Source organism: Gadus macrocephalus, chromosome 1, assembly GCF_031168955.1.
Source record: "Gadus macrocephalus chromosome 1, ASM3116895v1".
NCBI lineage: Eukaryota > Metazoa > Chordata > Actinopteri > Gadiformes > Gadidae > Gadus > Gadus macrocephalus.
In genome coordinates this window covers 15,628,585-15,649,210 of record NC_082382.1, presented here as the reverse complement: position 1 = coordinate 15,649,210, position 20,626 = coordinate 15,628,585, and the positions used below count along the sequence as shown (strand labels likewise).

The following is a 20,626-nucleotide window of genomic DNA, read 5'->3' as shown; positions in this document are numbered from 1 at the left end:
TGACCATAGGTGAGGATTGTAACAAAGATCGACCGGTAGATCGAGAGCTTTGCCTTGCGGCTCAGCTCTCTTTTCGTTACAACGGTGCGGTAAAGCGAACGCAATACCGCCCCCGCTGCTATAAACCAAGGCTTATAATATTTAAAAGAAGATGCTTTACCTCTATCACCAAATCTTCACGTATTGAATTATCTGTTATAAAACTTAGTATCTACAACCCATCTAAGAGCGGTTATTATTGTGGCAATCTCGATTGAGTATACTGATAAAGTCACCCACTCTATCTCCATATCCTTTTTCAAATTCTGGAATATATATGCCAATACCACATTGTCCTTTGGGATCTTTAGAACCATCTGTAAATATTTTCAGATATCCATAGAATGAAATATTTAAATAACTTGAGCAGGCATTAGCAAAACTTTGCTTGGTGAGATGCTCGCTTTTTTGAAATGGAATAAGATGCAGCTGGGTAGGCGCTGAGAGGTGATGCATGAGGCATGATGGTGGCACGGCAGACAAGTAGAGGAGCATGATGGACTGGGATCTGATGAGGAAACAAAAAAGATTATCTAACTTAAGATAAAATATACTCTGAAGTTTCCAGTTTCCGCAAACAGAAGAGAAGGGGTTTAATTAAGGCTTTGTATCATTAATAAGATAGACTGTGAATAACAAACGAAAAAATATAATATTAAACTTCATAAATATGTAAGATTGCTCCATATAATACCATAGTAACATAGTAAACGTATGTAGGCCTAAAAAATTCAGTTCAATGTTATTGCGAAACAGATTCCTTCCAACTAACTATTTACGAAAAATGCAATCAATAATTTATATAAAAGTAAATGTTTACATATCGACCAGCAACGAGGTTACCCAAATAATGAATTGTAATACACCAACATTGTCAACTGTCATACATAGCTAACCATAACCCTGTCATACATAGCTAAACAAGCAAATGAAAATGAAATACCTACCAACGCAACTGAAATGTTAATATTAGACAATTAACAATATTATGAAAATTACGTAGGTGTCCCATAATCATTCAGGTAATCAATACGTCCGTGCCTGTTACAGCTATTTCAATGATATGTTATATATCCGTGTTCAACGCCATTCATGTTAAGTAAAAGGACAAATCTCAGACTTTGGAAGTTAATTCGGAATTTAATTTAATTCGGAAGTTAATGGAGCCGTGCACTTCAAAATATGTCCATAGCAAGGAGCCGTTTGTTTCAGTACGACTCCTTTCAGCTGCCCACCCAACATAAACTGCTAATAAAACGCTTGAGGAGGCGTTTTGAAAAGAAAAAAAACTTAAATTTTTTTAGAACAGGGTAGAAATATAATTATGAGCCTTTGATTGATATCCAGACATTTTTTGCGGAGACACAATCCTGTTCCCCACTTGTATTGGAGTGGACGGCGATATCTACTTCTGGGCCACATGAAATGACGGACCCCCGTCCACAGCCAGCTTAAACAGCTGCAATACCAGGCTTGGCCTCTGAGCACTGGTGGACAACAGTCTCACACCAAACTACATTTTCCGTTTGAACCAACGTAGCTGTAGTACATTGATGCGAGACGGGTTGGTGGATTGAACGTGTTGTAGTAGCAGAGAATGGCCTGCGGGGCAGTATGTACATTGTTAAATACATGAATAGGCTTGAATTTAGTAGTAATATGGAGGTTTCATATTTTTACAAAATGGATTATGTGAACATTGCTGAATAACAATCATGTATATTAAATGTATTGCAGGAGTTTAGCTTTACATTAACCAAGTTAAAGGACAATTAAATGAACTGCACCAAACATGTAGAAGTCAATGTGGAATTTTAATATATAAACAAAAGCACTTGACAGAAGTTTAATACATTTTTGTAAAGGGAAGCAGAGGAAAACATTTTCCCAAATTAATCTTTTCAAAATGTCACCACCATTCCGAAAGCAAGTGAAGAGGTTTGTGTTAAAGCAGTCCTCCCTGACCAGCTCTGTCCCTGACTCTAAACCCTGACTCTCAACCCTAACCCTGAACCCTCTGAGGGCAGGAAGACGCGCCTTCCGTGTAAAGGTTCGAACCACAGAGAAGGAAGAAGAAGAAGAAGCAGTAGAGAGTAGTGAAGTAGTGAGGTTAGTGACAGACGTGAGGGAAAGGCGTGTGGAAGCACACGGTTACATGTGGGGTCAAGAAGATCACTCCCACTGGAGGTCATTGATACATCAGCCTCTGCTGAGCTCAGCAAGTCTTCTGGAGGACGAGGCTCAGATGAACTGAGGAGACGGGACCAGCAGGATGTCAGGTTCAGTTGGGGTTCAGCTCAGGTGTGTCTGCCCCCGACAAACAGGATCAGGTGAGGTTCAGCTCAGGTGTGTCTGCCCGGACCAAACAAGGACATTGATTAGGTTCAATATTCAAAAGATGCAACATTATCTGAACCAAAGATAAGTCATTAAGGAGCAGGCAGGCTTTAGGGCGCCTTGCTCAAGGACGCATCACTGTATTCTGAGGACTTGAACCCGGCACCATTGGTTTGAGAGTTGAACCCCCAACCTAGTCCACCATGTCCAGATAATGCAAACTTACGAGGAATCCTTGATGGTAGAGTCCTGGTGGTCCTCAGGATTTGCCTTCCAGATGTACGGCTTCTCCATCAGTCCTCCAGATTCCTGGTCTGGTTACAAACGTAATTTGTCTCTGATGTAAGGTAACAAACACAGTAGTAGTTTGTCTCTAATGTAGGGTAACAAACACAGTAGTGGTTTGTCTCTAATTCAAGGTAACAAACAGAGGAGTAGTTGGGCTCTAATGCAAGGTAACAAACACAGTAGTAGTTTGTCTCTAATGTAGGGTAACAAACACAGTAGTGGTTTGTCTCTAATTCAAGGTAACAAACAGAGGAGTAGTTGGGCTCTAATGCAAGGTAACAAACACAGGAGTAGTTTGTCTCCAATATCAGGTACCAAACACAGTAGTAGTTTGTCTCTAATGCAAGGTCACAAACACAGGAGTAGTTGGGCTCTAATGGCGCGTAACAAAGTAGCAGCTGTAGTTTGTCTGGTAAACAAGCACAGTAGTATGCCGTAACTTGTACTGGACAAACTAATCCTGCGTTACAACAAGTCCACACTGTTTATTTTATGCAAACTTACGAGGATCCTTGTTGGTGGAGTGATGTCGTCCTCCAGAGTCTTGGCTCCCCCATCAGCTCTCCTCAGCCAGAATCCTGGTCTGGAACAAACAGCGCAAGTCCGGCCCTTACGTCTGGAAACAAATATGTAGTTGGTCTTATTTTAAAGCCCTTTATTTCCCCGTTGTTAGGTTAATCCAAACTTCCAATCCTTGTGGTTAGAGTGATGGTCCTCCTCCAGATTCAAGGCTCCCCTACCAGCTCACCTCCGCTCCAGAAACACGTTCTAGTAAGAAAACACAGCGGTAGTTGGTTAACGCATGTCAAAGGAACAGCTGTACTTTGCCCTTTAAGTCAACCATGTAAGTAAATACAAACTTACGAGGAATCCTTGTTGGTCGATTCCTAGTCGTCCTCCAGCGTCTCAGCTCCTCCAGCAGCTCTCCTCAGACAGAGTCCTGGTCTGGAACAAACAGCGGAAGTCTTGCTTCAACATGTGGTAAAACAGATGTAGTTGTCTGTCTGGTATATAATGGTACAAACGCCGGTAGTTTGTGGTAGCAGTATTCTACGAGAAGTGGCAGCAAGTGTGATGATCACTTCAGAGTCAAGCTCCATCTACCCCACGACAGACGTCCTCCACCAGGCAGGGCCTCCACCAGCTCCTCCACCAGGCGGGGCCTTCAGCAGGGCTCCTCCATCAGCTCCTTCAGCACGGCTCCTCCATCAGCACGGCTCCTCCATCAGCACGGCTCCTCCATCAGCACGGCTCCTCCATCAGCTCCTTCAGCCATGGATTCCTGGTCTGGTTACAAACAGTTGGTCTCAGCAGTAAATCACCTGGGGACGCAACACACCCCACCTCCTGCATCTGAGGTTCACTTGTAAAATGGAAGACAAATTTAAACATATTTAAACACTTAAATTAGACAACGTCTGCAGATTGTCGCGTTCAGTAATTCATCCACTACGGTCGTAGCAGCACTAGTAACAATAATGGCTCATATGACTCTTACATAACCCCGGTATGAATTAACTCAAATCACAGCTTGGCACAGATTTAAAGTCATTAGATGATCAAAACCAGACCTAAACTACCGTAGATTTTAGTGTTTCAGATGAGCTTGGTGATGGTTACCCTCTGGTCCGGTGCTGCAGGCCCCTGGTCTCCAGCCTCAGTCTCCGGTCCATCCTGGCAGCACAAGACGGTCCCCAGCCTCTCAGCCTCGCCTCTCAGCTACAGCAGCAGGGTTATATCAGAATTTGCCCAACAATAAACTTAATTGACTCATCCGAAACCGAGTTACAATTAATTGAACCATTATTTTATAACTCAAGGCTAGAAAAGACTTGAGACCAGACATGAGCATCCCGTTTTTGGGAATGAAGACAGCAGTCCACAAGTTTAAAGATGTGGTTCAGGCCATGCATTGAAACTGACCTGAGAAGACTCTACTCACACACCAGAGCACTGACCTGTTCTGGAGGACTTCTGACAGGAGGTGGAGGTCTGGCTCTGGGTGAGGAGGTGGAGGTCTGGCTCTGGGGGAGGAGGTGGAGGTCTGGCTCTGGGTGAGGAGGCGGAGGTCTGGCTCTGGGTGAGGAGGTGGAGGTCTGGCTCTGGGTGAGGAGGCAGACACCTTGGGACAAACTACATGTTACCTTTTTAACCTTTTACAGTTCTGGATAATCTTCTACTGTAACATGTGAGAAAAACTGCCATTATTTTAGCTTTGATATTATCCAGTTGGTAACTCGGCAACAAAGTCGTTGTTTAACGTCATTCCATTGGGTAGGGTTTAACTTCTGTGGCAATTAATGGCCGCAGATATTTAGAACGTACAAAAGCACAAGTAACAAACACTAAGCAGTATCGATATTAAATCAAATTTACTCAGCCATATTCAGGTGTTGGGTTCCGTTGAAGAACTGTCAAAATGTCTTCCAGCTTGAAATGATTTACAGCCTTCACTGATGTCAAAAATGGGCCCGCAAGTAGAAGGCCGTTTCGTACGCAGCGCGAGTCCCGTCAACGTGGTTAGAAGTACGGCGCAACCATCGAAAATTATCAAGATATTGTACGACGTACGTGTCAGTATGTATTTACGTCTAACTGATCACTGTCTTGATTGTTTGTTTTGTCTTGTTTTTGTTTTATTTATTTATCTATTATTATTATTTTTCCACAATGTCTTGTTTTTAAACGATTTATGATAACTTTATGCTCTGTAAGGTGACCTTGGGTGTCTTGAAAGGCGCCCTTTAAATTAAATGTATTATTTATTATTATTATTTTATATCAAACTTAAGTTGTTTAAGATAAGGGGCAACAATTCCCAATGGAAACCGACTGAAAAATTGTTTCCGTTGGCAACGGCTCGAGGTTACGCAAATACAAGCCAGAACGTTCCGCCAGATTCCCTCAGGGGACTCCGCTCCAACTAACTGCCAGGTGTCTTCTAATGTTTATCAAGACTACAACGTTCTATGCTAACCATTGGGACTAAATAAAGTGACCGCACTCAGAAACTTCCACGGCGGGAAGCACAAACCGTCCGACCGGAATCCGAACATTCCGGCCGGAACCAACCAAAGAAAAAAACATAACCAGCGCCTCACCTTGAGCTGAACGGAGGAAGATCCTGAAGTCCAGCGATGGTCTTCATTAAAACACAGCCAACAGACTTACCTTGAGGAGATCTGTTTGTTGCTGTTGGTCATTGCTACTATTCAGTGTACCTTTACATTAATATGCACCCAGTGTGTACATGTTATATCACTCAAAACCGTACAAAGAACCAAACTACCATGTACGTCCCACAACAACTTTAAACCTCAAATCCTTGCCTAAGAACAATGGAATCATTCAATACAAAACCGTGTCTACATTTTACAATTATCTAGATTATTCAGGGTACAAACCATACAGAGCAAATCTAAACGTTGAGCTCACAGAGAGCCGACCATAAGCCCTGCAACGTCACCCTGACCGCCTCATCACCAACAGCAAATCATGCCAGCCAGCCAACACATGTACAGGTCTAGTGAGAAGTGGGCATCTGAGCGAAAGGACTGCTCATAATAAGAAGCCCAATTCCTGAACTATCCAATCATCTTCATGGTTTAGAGATTTACAGACTTGACATGCCATTGTGTTCTAAACACCTTTGTCTGCTCCCTCGTTACTTTATAAAACTCTACATCTCCATCCCTAGAATGTTGCATCCTACTAATGGGGGTGTGGTCTGAGTGAGCAGAGATGCATGCTGGGATACAGTGCCGTCTCAAGTCTTCAGTTCTATAGACACGCCCCTCAGGAGAAACCAAGTGTTTGAGAATCTGTCGTGACATCAGTTGCATGAGCTGGAATATCCTTCAAGATGGCGCCAGGATTCTCAGAGGAGAAAGGCCAAGAGGAAGATGTGAGGGTTCTTCCTCCCAGCCAGTGGAACACAACAACGGTCCTCATCAGAGTACCATGGAACACTTTGAAACATCCTCCTCTTTACACCTTGAAACCCCAGTGAAGGTTTCCTTACCTCCTCAGCTGAAGAGCAAAACTTCAGCTCGAAGAGCGCACTAGTTAGAGTTCCCAGATTGGTTCTGATTTAAGGGAACCAATCGTTCAGCTAGCCCTGTCCGAAACAAATACAGTTCAGCCTGAGAAGACGTGCAACTGAGAGCAAGACAAGATCCACAGGGCTCTCCATCAATCCAGCCAGGTAGGAAGAGCCGTCTCATTACAGGTCTGAAGGTCATCTTGAATATCCATTTAGGTCCCTTTCCAACGTCAGACTCTCCTTGTGGAATTCCTTTAGGTGTCCATCCTCCATTGATCCTGATTGGTGTAGTCCTAGTTTGTCACTGATCTGAACACACCGCTTGCATCCTTTTACACTTGAGTTGGATACTGTCCTTCCTGCCCAGTGTGTTGGATCTCGCTCCAGAGCGTCGCTCTGGGCTCTTCATGTCTACTGGAGGCCCTTAAGTAAACGTGTGGCCGTCCATCAGGTATGATTTAATTGACCAATATCCCAAGCCAATCACACAGACCCCCGTATGAACATTATTACTGTCAAAGCAAGCCGGACACACACACACACACATAGAATCCAGGACACGCACGTAGAACCCCATGCCAGCTGTGAGTGGGAGACACACACAGTAGAACCCTAGCGATGGTCAAAAATCATCCATATCATGTCAAACCCAAACACACACACACCACTGAGCCATAAAAGGTCAAACAATCATGCAGGGTAAAAACCTCATGCCAAATAACGTTCCATCATCCAACCCCAGCTCTCCTGCCAGGGCACCCAGAACAGAACAACCAATGTCTCCAGAGAAGTAAATTATGTGCAACATTTTTCAGTGGCGTCCCACATTGGTGATGGATTATGCTTGGCGTCTTCAAAATGTGTTCCAGGTTGATTCAACGTCTCTGAAGTCATGTCTTTGTAGTCCAGTGGTTTCCTGAATGAGGGGCCTTCACAGATGCAAACGGTGCAGCTTTAGTCAGCCTGAGGACAGGAAGGAGGTCATCTGTTCAGAAGACCACCCAGTGGAGGGGGGTGGCTCTTGAGGAGCAGGATCCATATGGGGATGGCCCCAAATAAGACCTTCTTGGAAATGAAACTCTTCCTGAGGAGTCACGATGCCTGGAGGGGACTGTTGAATGTGTTCCATGGTTCTCCGTGTCAGACTGAAGTTGTGTTTTAGTCGTTGAGATGAGGAGCCCCCTCATCTCCCCCTGGTTTTTCTCCTTCTGAATCCCTGTCTCCATCTTAAAGAACATTCTAGTCCATGTAACTGACGTCACGACGGTTTCTCAAACACTCGGTTTCCCCTGAGGGGGCGCGTCTACAGACCTGTAGAATTCAGACAGCTCTGTATCCCAGTATGCACCTCTGCTCACTCAGACCACACCCTCACAGTAGAGCAACACTCATGTGATGAAGATGCAGAGCTCAGGAGAGTAGCTGGAAAGAAGACTGAAGATATCAGAACCCAACCCATTACTCCAGCTTACAACAATAACTTTGAGCCTGTAACCATTTTAACAAATCATTAAAACCAACATAAACCAAACACCTAAGTAACCCATGAACCAATAAAACATCCTTACTACTCAGATCAACCTTCAGGTAACGGGTTAACTCACCAGGAAGCCAAAATACATCAATGTGCCCAAGAGTAATGAGAAATTAATGACTTACAGTTTGCAGTTCATCTTCTTGGTTAAGTTGGGATACTCACAGAACTGCAGTTAAATATCCATGATAGACCTTTGAAGGAAGGAACAGTTTACACATGGTCCCAAAACCTGGGCACCATCCCACAGTTCAACATCTACCATCTCCATTAAATCAGATAAATGACAATACAAATTCAGGGCTTTTGGGTTCATCAAACTTTTAAATAATGATTAAAGATAATTAATTAATCCAGCTTTTTAATATAAATTATACTAATTATTGGACTGTCATTAGTCAATAGTGATTTACCTCTTAGTTTGACAAGTTTGAATGTATAGTCTCTAAAATGTTACTTGCAGGTAGAATCATTATTTAAATTTCAAATGAGAGTTAAACCACCACAATCCCCGATTTCCTTCACACATTATCAGTGAATTATATTCAACATACAAGTCACGTCAGTTGTGCTTTGCTACACAATTCTACTCACATCAGGTTCAGATGAGTTGCTCCTCTTTACTTCAAAAAGTCTTTAACCTGTGAAACAGGAAGATATGTCAAATAAGTCACAACAGCCCTGCGTTTGGGAGACACGACACTGCCAAACAGTGGAGGACTCCAACGTACTGTCCGGCTCCCTCTTAAATGGAACGCACCAGATGCAACCAATTAACTGATTAAGAAAACCACTTGGCAGGCGAGCTGCGGCAGGGGAGCAAATTGCGTCACTGTGTGTGTAGTGAGCGGATGTGGACAGCAGAGGGCGATGTTACCATACGAGAACATCTGAAGGAAGCTTTCATCAGAGACCGGAGACTCATTCACAGGTTAAACTGGAGTCATCACACACACACACACACACACACACACACACACACACACACACACACACACACACACACACACACACACACACACACACACACACACAATACAGACATACACTAATACACACCATATAGATTCACACCATATGCACGCACACACCCCAGATACACACATATAGATTCACACACAATATTTATACACACAACATATAGATGCAAACCATATGCACACACACACACACGATAGATACAAACCATATATATTGGGGCAACCCCGCTCTAACTGGGGGGGTCGAACTACGCCAGCACCGGGAACAGCGCCCTCTCCGCGGACAGGTAGTCCGAGGGAGGTATGTGCCGTTCAGCACGGCGGCGCTGGAGCGCGCATCAAGCGCACCCGGACAATCATGGGCATTGGGATCACCTGGGGGAGGGAGACGACAGAGGCCTTAAGGATGCACTCACACTAGGCCATCTGGCCGTGGCCGTTTTCACACCCAACCGTACTCAAATCTGCCAGTGTGAGTGTGGCCAGTCTGGCCAGGCCAGGCCAATTTGGCCACTTGGGAGAGCTGTGCTGCTACGGTACGGGCAGCCACGGTACATGTGCTAATGAGTAGTGATGGGCAAATTAAGCTTTTATAAAGCATAGAACCAGTTGAGCCAATGTTTCGAAAATGGGTTCATTACTCGAAGCTTCAGTGACAGTGACCTCTGCTGGCGAAGTTCGAGGCTGCAGTGGATTCAACGTATCCCTGCTTTGAAAACTATTTGACGCACTAACACACAAACCCAAATACTTAATAGCATGATCTTTTCACGAATAAAGATTGATCTAAATACAGATGTCTAAATTTTTCTTAAAGGGATATGCCTAGCCTTCTGTCCAGATAGGCTAACTGATGTAGGCTAGGATATAATTGAAACAGCATATAAAAACTTTCCCCCCAGGAACGGGATTCGAACCCGGGTCCTCCACTCCACATTCAGTGTGTTATCCCCTAACCTACTCTAACCGATACCTTAGTTTGTTCTATTACATAGTTTACTATGCACAACTCCCGTAAACGATTGTAGCATCGATTTTTATTTTTATTTTCATTAAATAATTAGGCGGTGACCAGCTGGCTTCGGGCAAGGTTGGTTGGGTGTGCTTGAGTAACTCTAGGGGGTGATTATGTGGGATGGGGTTAGACACTCAAAGATTTGTATTGAGGTAGGCTGCCTTATGGATTGAGTCGGTTTCTTTTTTTTTGCTCAAAGCTTCTCCACCGAGCCGCGGACCAGTCGGATTCATTCAGGCAATGAACCAGTTGCTGCTTCGGACGTCACATGTCACGTGATTTTTTTTGCTCTGAAGCAAGCTTCGAAGCAGTGCTTCTTGGGAGTTGTAGATCAGGGTTTGAAGCACGTATCGAAGCTTCAGTGTCACACTGCCATCACTACTAATGAGCCGACAAGCGCACACGCACGGCTACGCAACCTGAGCTGGATGACGTATAGTCCATGCGACGACCATGGACATAATAAAGGCGACGAGCCTTCTTTCCCATTAAACGGTAAACATGGCGTCAAGCGGTTCAACTGTTCACGTTGGTCCTATAGAGAAGTCGAGTGTCTGTTAACCATTTGGGCAGACGGTGCGATTCAAGCACAATTGTAGAAGACCCACAAAAATGCAGATGTATTTGGGAGAATCCGCGAATCAATGACTTTATTATGGTCCATGCAGCGGACGCTTGGTGATGACGTGTTACGACGTGATGACGTATGTACAAGAGCCTACCGTGGCCGTGTTCGATCCACACTTCACGATTAGCCCATTTTGAGTACGGCATCCGGGTCCTTGAAGTATACTTCTTTTCGCCGCATCTGAATTGGAACGGAGTACGGACAGTACGGGTATTGGAACACAGGCAGTGTGTTCTTTCTGATTAGCTCTTAATTGAGATCACCTGTCACGCACCCCTTTATTAAAGGTGAACACAAAAGGTTTGGTTTACTTTTCGCATCGGCCTGTGTCAATCGAGGTTGAGTTTAGTGAGGGTTGAAAGTTTTCGATCTAGATTGCAGATCACTATTGTCACTTTATACAAACTGAAAGTATGCGTTGTTGCGTGTTTGTTTTTGTGGGCATTTGACTGAACAGCCCAGACAAATATTGCTACCAACATGGCACTTCGAAACAGACCACTGCAGTGAGTAAAAGTTATTTTCCTTTATTAATTGTTGACGTTTTTGGGCTGTCTCCTCAGACACAAGCCATCAGTATCCCTGCTCTTTGCACCTTGACATGCATGTCGCCGCTGTTTGTTAACCTAGCTTTGCTGATTTTTATCTTGTGGTGTGTGTGTGTTTTTCTTAACAGGTGTTAGATGACTGACAAGATCTATGGGGGGGCCCCCTTTGGGCCCCCCCATACCAACTTAGGCCCAATCTCAATACTTCCCCTTACCCCTTATCTTCCCCCTTACCCTTGAAGTTGCGCGCTCATGTGAGAGCTAGTGGTGTCTCAATACCCAATTTGATCAAGATTAAGGGATAAGATTGAGTGCTATGTACCCCTTATTTTTAAGATGATTTGAGAGCTCACTTGCTCCTCCAAGGGCTATCCCAGAGCACATAGCGAAACCGGGAATTTTCAAAAAAACATGGCTGCTTGATGCGAGGAATATTTTACAGCTATCTACACAACTTTTTATATGTTTATAATGACTCGGTTTGATCTGAAATGTGCTACACGAACGATGCATAGTATTGTAGGTCTTAACTGAAGCTTTCAAACGGTAGTTTTAGGATACAATTAGCGCGTATACCACCACTCCATTGGCTTATATGGTAGCTTGCCAGCTAGATGCTAGGCCTGCTGCAGCGGATTCGAATTGTATCCGAATCCGTTCGGTTCGTTTACCACAGTTCGGAGCATTCTGGAGATCCGCGGATTTCGGTTTCATGAAGGCATTGCCTTATGTAGCGTATTTTGCCTACTGTAGCCTACGTCCGATACAAAAAGGGTGTTTAGGACCCAGCGGAATGCATTCTCTCCAGTGCTGCCCGAGCCAATGAGACTTTTCCCGCCCCTCCCTTCAGCCTGTCAGCGTTCAAAACAAACTGGGCTTTAAACTTCGTTGCGCTCGTCGCCAGAGTTCTAAGCCTCGTCGGCCGTTATCCCTTACATGTCAGTGCATCATGTTTTCAAATGCATTTAGGGGAACATTTATTGCACAAAAAAGCCTTGCAAGTTGTCTGATTGCAGTCAATTAACACATTGCAAATAGCCTGTGGGTCTCATTCATTTTTGTGTTTCTCCCCCAAACCCTCCGTCAAAAAAAAGTCTGCCTTTTTACTATCACGGACATGATCCGAACCGTATCCGAAACCGAGGCCCAAAACGGTTATCTGAACCGAACCGTGGACACACTGATCCGTTTCACCACTATGCTACACACACCCTCAACTCTTCAACGATGGCGGCAGCATCTAAGATATCTATATATATATCGCTCTTCTTCTCTGGCTTTTATTGGCGTTTCGGCGCTCTGGTGACGGGGCAGCCAGCTGGCGACGATGAATGATGACGTACCCGAAACCGAGTGGCGTCTCATTTCATAGGGGAAAGATCTCAGCCCTTGGCCCTTACACTTGCAAGTGCTAGGGTTAAGACAAAGACAAAGACAAAGCAAAAGGGGCAAGGGGAAGAATCGAGATTCGGCCTTAGTCTTCAAAGGAATCTAGTGCCATGGGACTCCAGTGTCTTCAAAACATCCTCGGAATACATGTGTATGAATGGTCCACCGAAGGGTTGATCTGGAAGCCACCACGGTCCACGCAGTAATCTGCTGCGTGGGCCGTAGTGGCTTCCAGAGCCATCTTTCGGTCTTGGTCAGGATTTGTTACAGTTGCCCTTCAAATGTAGCAGGCTACGGGTTTCTGAAGAAGCCTGCTTTACGTAGCATTGGAGTACAAATATTGTGCAAAATGCTCATGTAATTGCACTAGCACTAGTAACCTGTAGATTAGCTTAGTTTAACGTCATTCCGTGCTGTCTCTGTCAAATGTGTGGCTTACTTTAAGTCCACAAGGCCCTCTGGTAAACCACGTTGGAACACCCCTGGACAAGGTGATTAGTCACTGGGTGTGTGCTAAAGTTTTGTTCCATTTTTCACTCGTTGGTTAAGGTTTGGTAGAATTGTTTGGATGCTAGCGACGTGATGGCGTATGTACAAGAGCCTACCGTGGCCAGGCCACAGTTGCGACGGCCACGGCCAGATGGCCTAGTGTGAGTGCAACCTTGATTGAATTTGTATACTGTTTACCATTGGATGTTTATGCAATTTGGCTTAATTCATCCGCAGTAAAGCTGCATTTGACTATTCCAGGGTCGTTTTGTACAGGCTTTCAATTGACCATGTTGACTAGTTTGTGGGAAGTTTTTATTTGTTTTTTTTACCCTTGCTTACAATCCAACGGTTGTGACCACTTATGCAACTGGGCTGTGAACCTTGCAATTCTAGTTGCATATTTGTACACGCAAGCTTGTCCATTTCTATCGCCATCACTAACACTAGCTTCAGCATTTCCTTGTAGGCCATTAGCTGACTTGTGTATTGGAGCGATGATTTGGGTATTTTAAGATGCTTGAAAACCTAAAATAAAGCAAAATGCGTGTCTGGTGTGCAAGAGCCAATTTGTTGGCTTGCAGTAGTCGAGGAGTTGCCGTAGGTCGTAAGCCATCTGGAGGTTGTGGCAATGGAGGCTTGTGGTAGATCTGCCATCCAAGAAAGGTTAATTCTTCTGAAGCATGATTAATAGTTTAGTAAATTGAATCTATTCATATAGAACTATAAAATCCAAGACTGCAGCCAGTAACTTGGATCGCAATATGTGGAAAGTATTAGTCAACAACAGAATAATTAACATGACTAACTGGGTTTCTTCCATTTTCTAACTAGGGGGACTTGACTGGTGAGTCTACTGGATTAATCAGTAGCGGTACTTTGCCCAACAGATTTGATGGCATGACTACAGGGTGACAAAGACAATTATTCCCTGCCTATCAAAAGACACTTCTAAAACATAGCTGCTAGAACAGTTCCTATACTTTTTGTATAATTTGGTCATGCTGCAAATTTACTTTTTGTAGTTGCTCCATATTTAGTTCTTTGACAGCCTCACCTGCTAGAAAAGTCTATTCAAATCGGCTAAATATAATGAACTAAATTAATATCCATGAAATGTTGTCACTCATACTAATGGCAAATACCCTCTTTCAGTTGGTGGTTCAACACTGATGTCTCTAGGCTTGAGGGAGAGCTCACAAGTAAATTACACGAATGTCCTGGAGCAATTGGGAATACACTTTTATTTAGTCTACCTGACCAGGGACATCTTTGAACTATAGGTCACCTAACCCAAACTTTTCACTCTTGTTAGGTTGTCCTTTTCTCTTGTTTTAACCCGACAGGGCTGAAATATCAACATTTCAGGTATTCTGTTTGGATAATGTGCAAAACTTGTGGCTTCACTAATAAAATAAAATTAACAAATGTATTTTTCTTAATGTGGTTAAACAATTTAAAGATTTGTATGCAAAATATTTCTGCTCAATTTGTGGTCAATGAAACTCTGACATTTTTTAATTTGATAAAACACAACTATGGGTTAAAGGTATTTGCTTTGGGCATCTTTTGATATTTTTAGAATCTAGCTCCATTGCCGTTAGAAATGGTGTCTCCCAGTACTGCAAAGTGCTTCCACAAGTTTAAAAAAGAATGGGCAGAAAAGGAACTGCCAACTAAATCTATTTAACATGGGTAGAAAGTTTCCATGGAAGCTCTTGGCTGCTGGTTCCCAACACAGCTCCACTGTTAGCCTGTGACCTTGCGTTTAACTTTTTTTGACTTTTGGTGACTTTCACAAGATAAATGAACTGGTTAATACAATAAACAAGACATTTCATGTACCATTTTGACCGTTTGTGGATATTGCATTAAATCCATATGCTTGAAACTTTTCAATAATGCATATCAACGAAACAATGGAATGAAATAAATAGTTCAAGCAATTTGTGGGACTTGGCTGCTTTTACATTATTACTCATTTTGGGGGTTATTTCAGTCTCTCCAACCTGCAGGTCGTGCGAAGAATCATGGGAATATTCTATAAATGTCTTTATCATCTTTCGTCTCAACACTTCTGCTGCAGCCGCTGTTGAAGCGTATGAGTCCTTTGAGACCCCCTTTGATAAAAGTGGTTCTCAAATGTTGACCCTCGGTCACCTATTGCATCACTTCCTTTAGGGCTTCGGCCTCCTAATTGATCATTATAGTATAATTGAATGCCCTCTTTCATATATATGATACCTCCACCACTGGGATGTGGCAACAATTTTCCAAATCCATATGGGGGGATGCTTGTGGACAGTAGGGGTGTATACTCGACATAAATAGGAAGCAAACTCATCTCACAAATGAGTAATGACGGCTCACAAATATTTATTTAATAAATTGTTTCAATTTATAATAATTCAAAATCCAATGGCAAAACCCGTTGACTTTTTGTCGAGGGAATCCAGGGCGACGCTCACTTCCGGGTTGGCCAACATACGTCATCCCTCCACCACTCTACTGTAAAAACACATGTTCAAGTTGAATGAGAATAATAATAATAATTCTGCCATAGTATTTATTTAAGGGGGGGATACAAGTCTTTTGGCCATTTGTAGTGTTGATCAGCAGAGAAATAATTTGTCCGCAAAGACGGTGACGTCGCTTAGCAACGGTAGACGCTTGGGTAGACAAGTCACCGGACTACTACCCATGCAAGTGAACGGAGCGTTCCACGGCATTGAGAAGACCCGTGTAATAAAGGCCTATAATATTTCTGTTTATGGCATAGATTTCTCCTCAGATTAGGCCAATAAACCAATGGTAAAATAAAAACGCTCGATCAAAGGCCCGGCCCGAGTATAGTGGTGGGAAATATCGGCCCGACCCGGCCCGCGTCGGGCTCGGGCAGAGAATCTAAACACTGACTGGAACAACTTAGCAGGTGTCTGTAGGGCTATATCAGGAGTTAATGCACGCACTGCAGCCAATCAGAATCAGAGTATTCCCCCAGACCGTGGTCTAAACAATATTATTCACGAGTTATAAACAACCCCTACACATCGATATTAATGATAACCCTGTGGAAATTGCCATAAGTGAGAGACACATTTTCGCACGTTGAGCACACAGTTGTGTGACTCGTTTATTTAGTAAGAGAGAAACAGGAAATCAAAACGTGCTGAAGGTAAACAAATCCCGCATGGGCTCTGACGTCATGAGACGCTCGTAATCCTTAAAATCGATCCCTGAACCACCAAGACAGTAAACGACATGCGACTGTAGGTGAATTATGTTACACTCACTACAACCCATTAAATACGGTATGATTTCTAGATGTCATGGCAACGTCCGCTCGCAACACTGGACTTGCGATCGAGGCATCGACGCGGACGTTCATTCACATAGCCAAAAACAAGAGAATAGATGGCTAGATAAAATAAACATCAAGACATACAATTCTAAAAAGAACAGATGAAGCAGCTACCCTTTTTTCCTTCGCGGTTTGCCTACAGAGCAGCGCACCTGCATTTAATATAGGCCTATCCGTGTATTGTCACAATTTCTCAGTATCAAAGGTGAAAGTAGAAACGGGTGGCCAAAAGCTGTCCTATTGTTAGTTATCACAGACAATTTTAAGTAGAAACGGGTGGCCAAAAGCTGTCATTTGTTAGTTATCACAGACAATTTTCAACAATGAATGATCTGTACGGAGCTCCATAAGGGACATTAGGGAGAACGCTCCCGGACAGAACCTTAGTTTGGAAGTCATGCTTAGTGACACGACAAATAGCCTACTTCCAATTGAAATACAAAATTTAGAAAATAGGCCTACGTGTCCCTGATCACGTTTCAATAGATTAAATAACGTGACAGTGTCACGTATTTTCGTGAGGCCATACCCGTACTTCCATGAGTATACTTAAGGGAAGTATACTATCCGCACTATCTACTACGTTATTTTTTCAGATGTGAGTGCTGTTCCAAATCGAGTAGGCCTACTCCGTGGTGCACTAACCGGAAATTACGATCACGACTGCCGCCGTGGCTACTCCCCCGCAATAAACATCCCGCTTTGAACGGTGAACTCTTTACGCCTAGCAGCTATAAAAACTATAAAAACTACAAAATGACTCTATTAATGCAGGCTATGTGGAAAATGCACCGACTTTGGCTCAGCCTGGCTCCGCCTCTAGCCTATACATATATATAGGCAATATATATAATTAGGCAATATATATATATATATATACATATAGCATTTGTGGTTTTGGCATAAACATAACTAGGGTGCACTGTACTATCTGCGCACACCCTTTCTGAAGCCTCTCTCTCGCTCTCTCTCTCTCTCTGTCCCTCCCTCTCTCTCTTTCTCTCTCTCTCGTACCGTTTTGTGGAGCACGTTAATTGTCTTAGAACACTCCCATTCAGAATGCATTGGTTTACATTTCGTTCTGTGTAACACGCAAAAAGTCGGACTATCGTGCTCTGGAACACGCTTCAATAGATTAACGTTCGTGCGCAGGAGCACGCAATCGCGTGATCCCGGGTTGCATGACCATGAGTTTCTCCAAGAAGGCAATCATCCCCGGTCACATCTTGGACGTTTCCTATTTGGAAATCACGTTTTTTAACAAATGGAAAATATGTGTAGACTAGATAGTCTATAATGAACCTTTATTTGTATTATTTTTATCTTTGGTCTTTTATATGCTTATATGTTCATGTTTTACCATAATTTGGGCTATTCTGGTTAATTTACCAGTAGGGAGGAGTTATGTTGATCCTCTCAACCAGGAAGACCATCATACAGGATATAGGGACACACACACTTCCACATCCTTTGGCAGTGATTCTCTTGGGGGAGACCAGAAACAAACACTACAGAGCGGTAGGACCAAGCCACCTGCCTGCTAGTATTTTTATAATCTTCATCCTCCCTGACCTGTTGCTCTCTTTCTGGTGATAGCCCCCCCGCTGTCATGGCACACGCACAAACGTGCCCCTCCGTGGATAATTGAGACCAGCTGTTGCAAGGTGCCTTCTCTCCCCCATGCAGGTGTGTGTGGAGATGACTGGTTTAACCTGTCGCACAATGATTTCTCACTGTGCAACAGGTGTGCAGCCTCACCCATTCCCCAGAGTCCTTCGTACTCGGCCAGGTGAGGCTGCCTAAACCAGCCATATGTCTGAAGAGTTGTAACGGACAGCTTAAAAGTGAAGGACTTTCTAAGCCTTGTTCCGGCCTGAACCGGTATCAATGCTGCAGCACAATGTCCTGAGTACAAGTTAAGTGCAGCGGTGGGAGGGATTGCTACACATTGTTTTCCCTTGTGCCCCTTTGGTTATTGTAGCCTTGTCTTAGGGGGCTGACACTGGAGCGGGAGCTGTCCTTGGTGCTGAGCGATGGCTGGTGAAACTTCTCAATACATGTCAGGATTAACACACACGCACACACACACACACACACACACACACACACACACACACACACACACACACACACACACACACACACACACACACACACACACACACACACACACACACACACACACACACACACACACACACACAGAGCTTCTGGTGAAACTTTTCTATGTGTCAATGCAATGAGAAGCCGCTGTCAGATGGGGCCCCAGGCCATCACCTCTCCATCTCAAGTGCACTGGGTGGAAGCTATTCATACTGAACTAGTATCCTGTGTAGTTATATTCATACTGAGCTAGTATCCTGTGTAGTTATATTCATACTGAGCTAGTATCCTGTGTAGTTATATACTGAGCTAGTATACTTAAGCAATAGATCACCCCAGGCTGTGGTATGTGCTCATTATACCACTGTTAAGGGGCGTTGTCCGGCCCCGACGCGCAGCGGAGGGCCGGCGACCCCCTTCACAGTGGTATAATGTGAGCACATACCACTGACTGAAGTGATCTATTGCTTTTATACAACGGTTACTGTTATGGTGAAACGAAAGTCATAGACACACTACATTTAAAAAGAAACCAAGAAAGTCAAAGTAGCCGTTTTATTAAAGAATACAAAAAAGTAGTCCCTCCTGGCTGCCGCTATGCATCGACGGTTGCTATGCAACACACTTTAGCGTCCCTCCGAGAGAAGGCTCAGCTAGAGCGGTTCGCCGGCAATTTATCCTATGGAGCAGTTCACTCGCCGTGTGCCTAAGCTTTCGTTAGTCTCTCCATCGCCTTGCTCACTCCCGGAGTAACAACATTTACACCCCCGGCCTCCATCATCCAACACATGTTTTACTTTGTAACTGTTTCTACTTCCAGGCGCGGAGTGATATGCAAACTTTCACAAAATGATCGGACGTCATAGCAGTTATGTATACGCTCATTATACAACAGTTGGGAACCAATCAGATCGCTGGATTTAGGTCCCCCGTTGTATAATGTGTAATTATATTCATACTGAGCTAGTATCCTGTGTAATTATATTCATAATGAGCTAGTTTCCTGTGTAGTTATATTCATACAGAGCTAGTATCCTGTGTAATTATATTTATACTGAGCTAGAATCCTGTGTAATTATATTCATACTGAGCTAGTATCATGTGTAATTATATTCATACTGAGCTAATATCCTGTGTAATAATATTCATACTGAACTAGTATACTGTGTAATTATATTCATAATGAGCTAGTATCCTGTGTAATTATATTTCTACTGAGCTAGTATCCTGTGTAATTATATTCATACTGAACTAGTATCCTGTGTAATTATATTTCTACTGAGCTAGTATCATGTGTAATTATATTCATACTGAGCTAGTATCCTGTGTAATAATATTCATACTGAACTAGTATACTGTGTAATTATATTCATAATGAGATAGTATCCTGTGTAATTATATTTCTACTGAGCTAGTATCCTGTGTAATTATATTCATACTGAACTAGTATCCTGTGTAATTATATTTCTACTGAGCTAGTACTCTCGTATCCTGTGTGGTACCACCAAAAAAGTGATTGATGGTTTTAATGCCCTTGCTCAGCACCAGGTCTGTGTCCTGCCCTTTACATAGTTAGCTGTTGTTCCAAGCCTCCTGACTCATTTGATCTGTCTTCCACACTGAGGAGCCCAGCAGCTCAATCTTTTCTCTCAGAACCTTTAGAACCGTGTTAATGTTCTGCCTATTATTTTTGCAAACATCAATCAAAACCATTAGACGTGAGGTTGACGTTTCGATTTGACCCAATATTGTTATTATTAAGAGGTATTAATACTAGTATTACTATCCAATAGTAATTAGGGGCGAGGGAGGGCCATCGACCTTTCAATCAAACCTCTGCGCTAGAGATTTGATTCGTATTAGCTGGCGTTGA

General features: G+C 43.4%; 1 long non-coding RNA gene across 13 annotated transcripts; it reads right to left on the bottom strand.

The window, feature by feature from the left end:
* Positions 1 to 1,571: 1,571 nt before the first annotated feature.
* On the bottom strand, positions 1,572 to 9,076 carry LOC132455214 (uncharacterized). Of its 13 annotated transcripts, none has more exons than XR_009525142.1 (9): positions 8,835 to 9,076; positions 4,623 to 8,434; positions 3,897 to 4,383; positions 3,769 to 3,853; positions 3,529 to 3,609; positions 3,413 to 3,432; positions 3,169 to 3,280; positions 2,603 to 2,690; positions 1,572 to 2,391 (listed from the first exon to the last, which is right to left on the bottom strand). It is a non-coding gene; the product is annotated as an uncharacterized LOC132455214 (long non-coding RNA). The 13 variants fall into 13 exon arrangements; XR_009525143.1 differs by having other exon boundaries at positions 3,769 to 3,850; XR_009525136.1 differs by having other exon boundaries at positions 3,169 to 3,247; positions 3,350 to 3,432; positions 3,525 to 3,609; positions 3,769 to 3,951; positions 4,285 to 4,383.
* Positions 9,077 to 20,626: the final 11,550 nt, after the last annotated feature.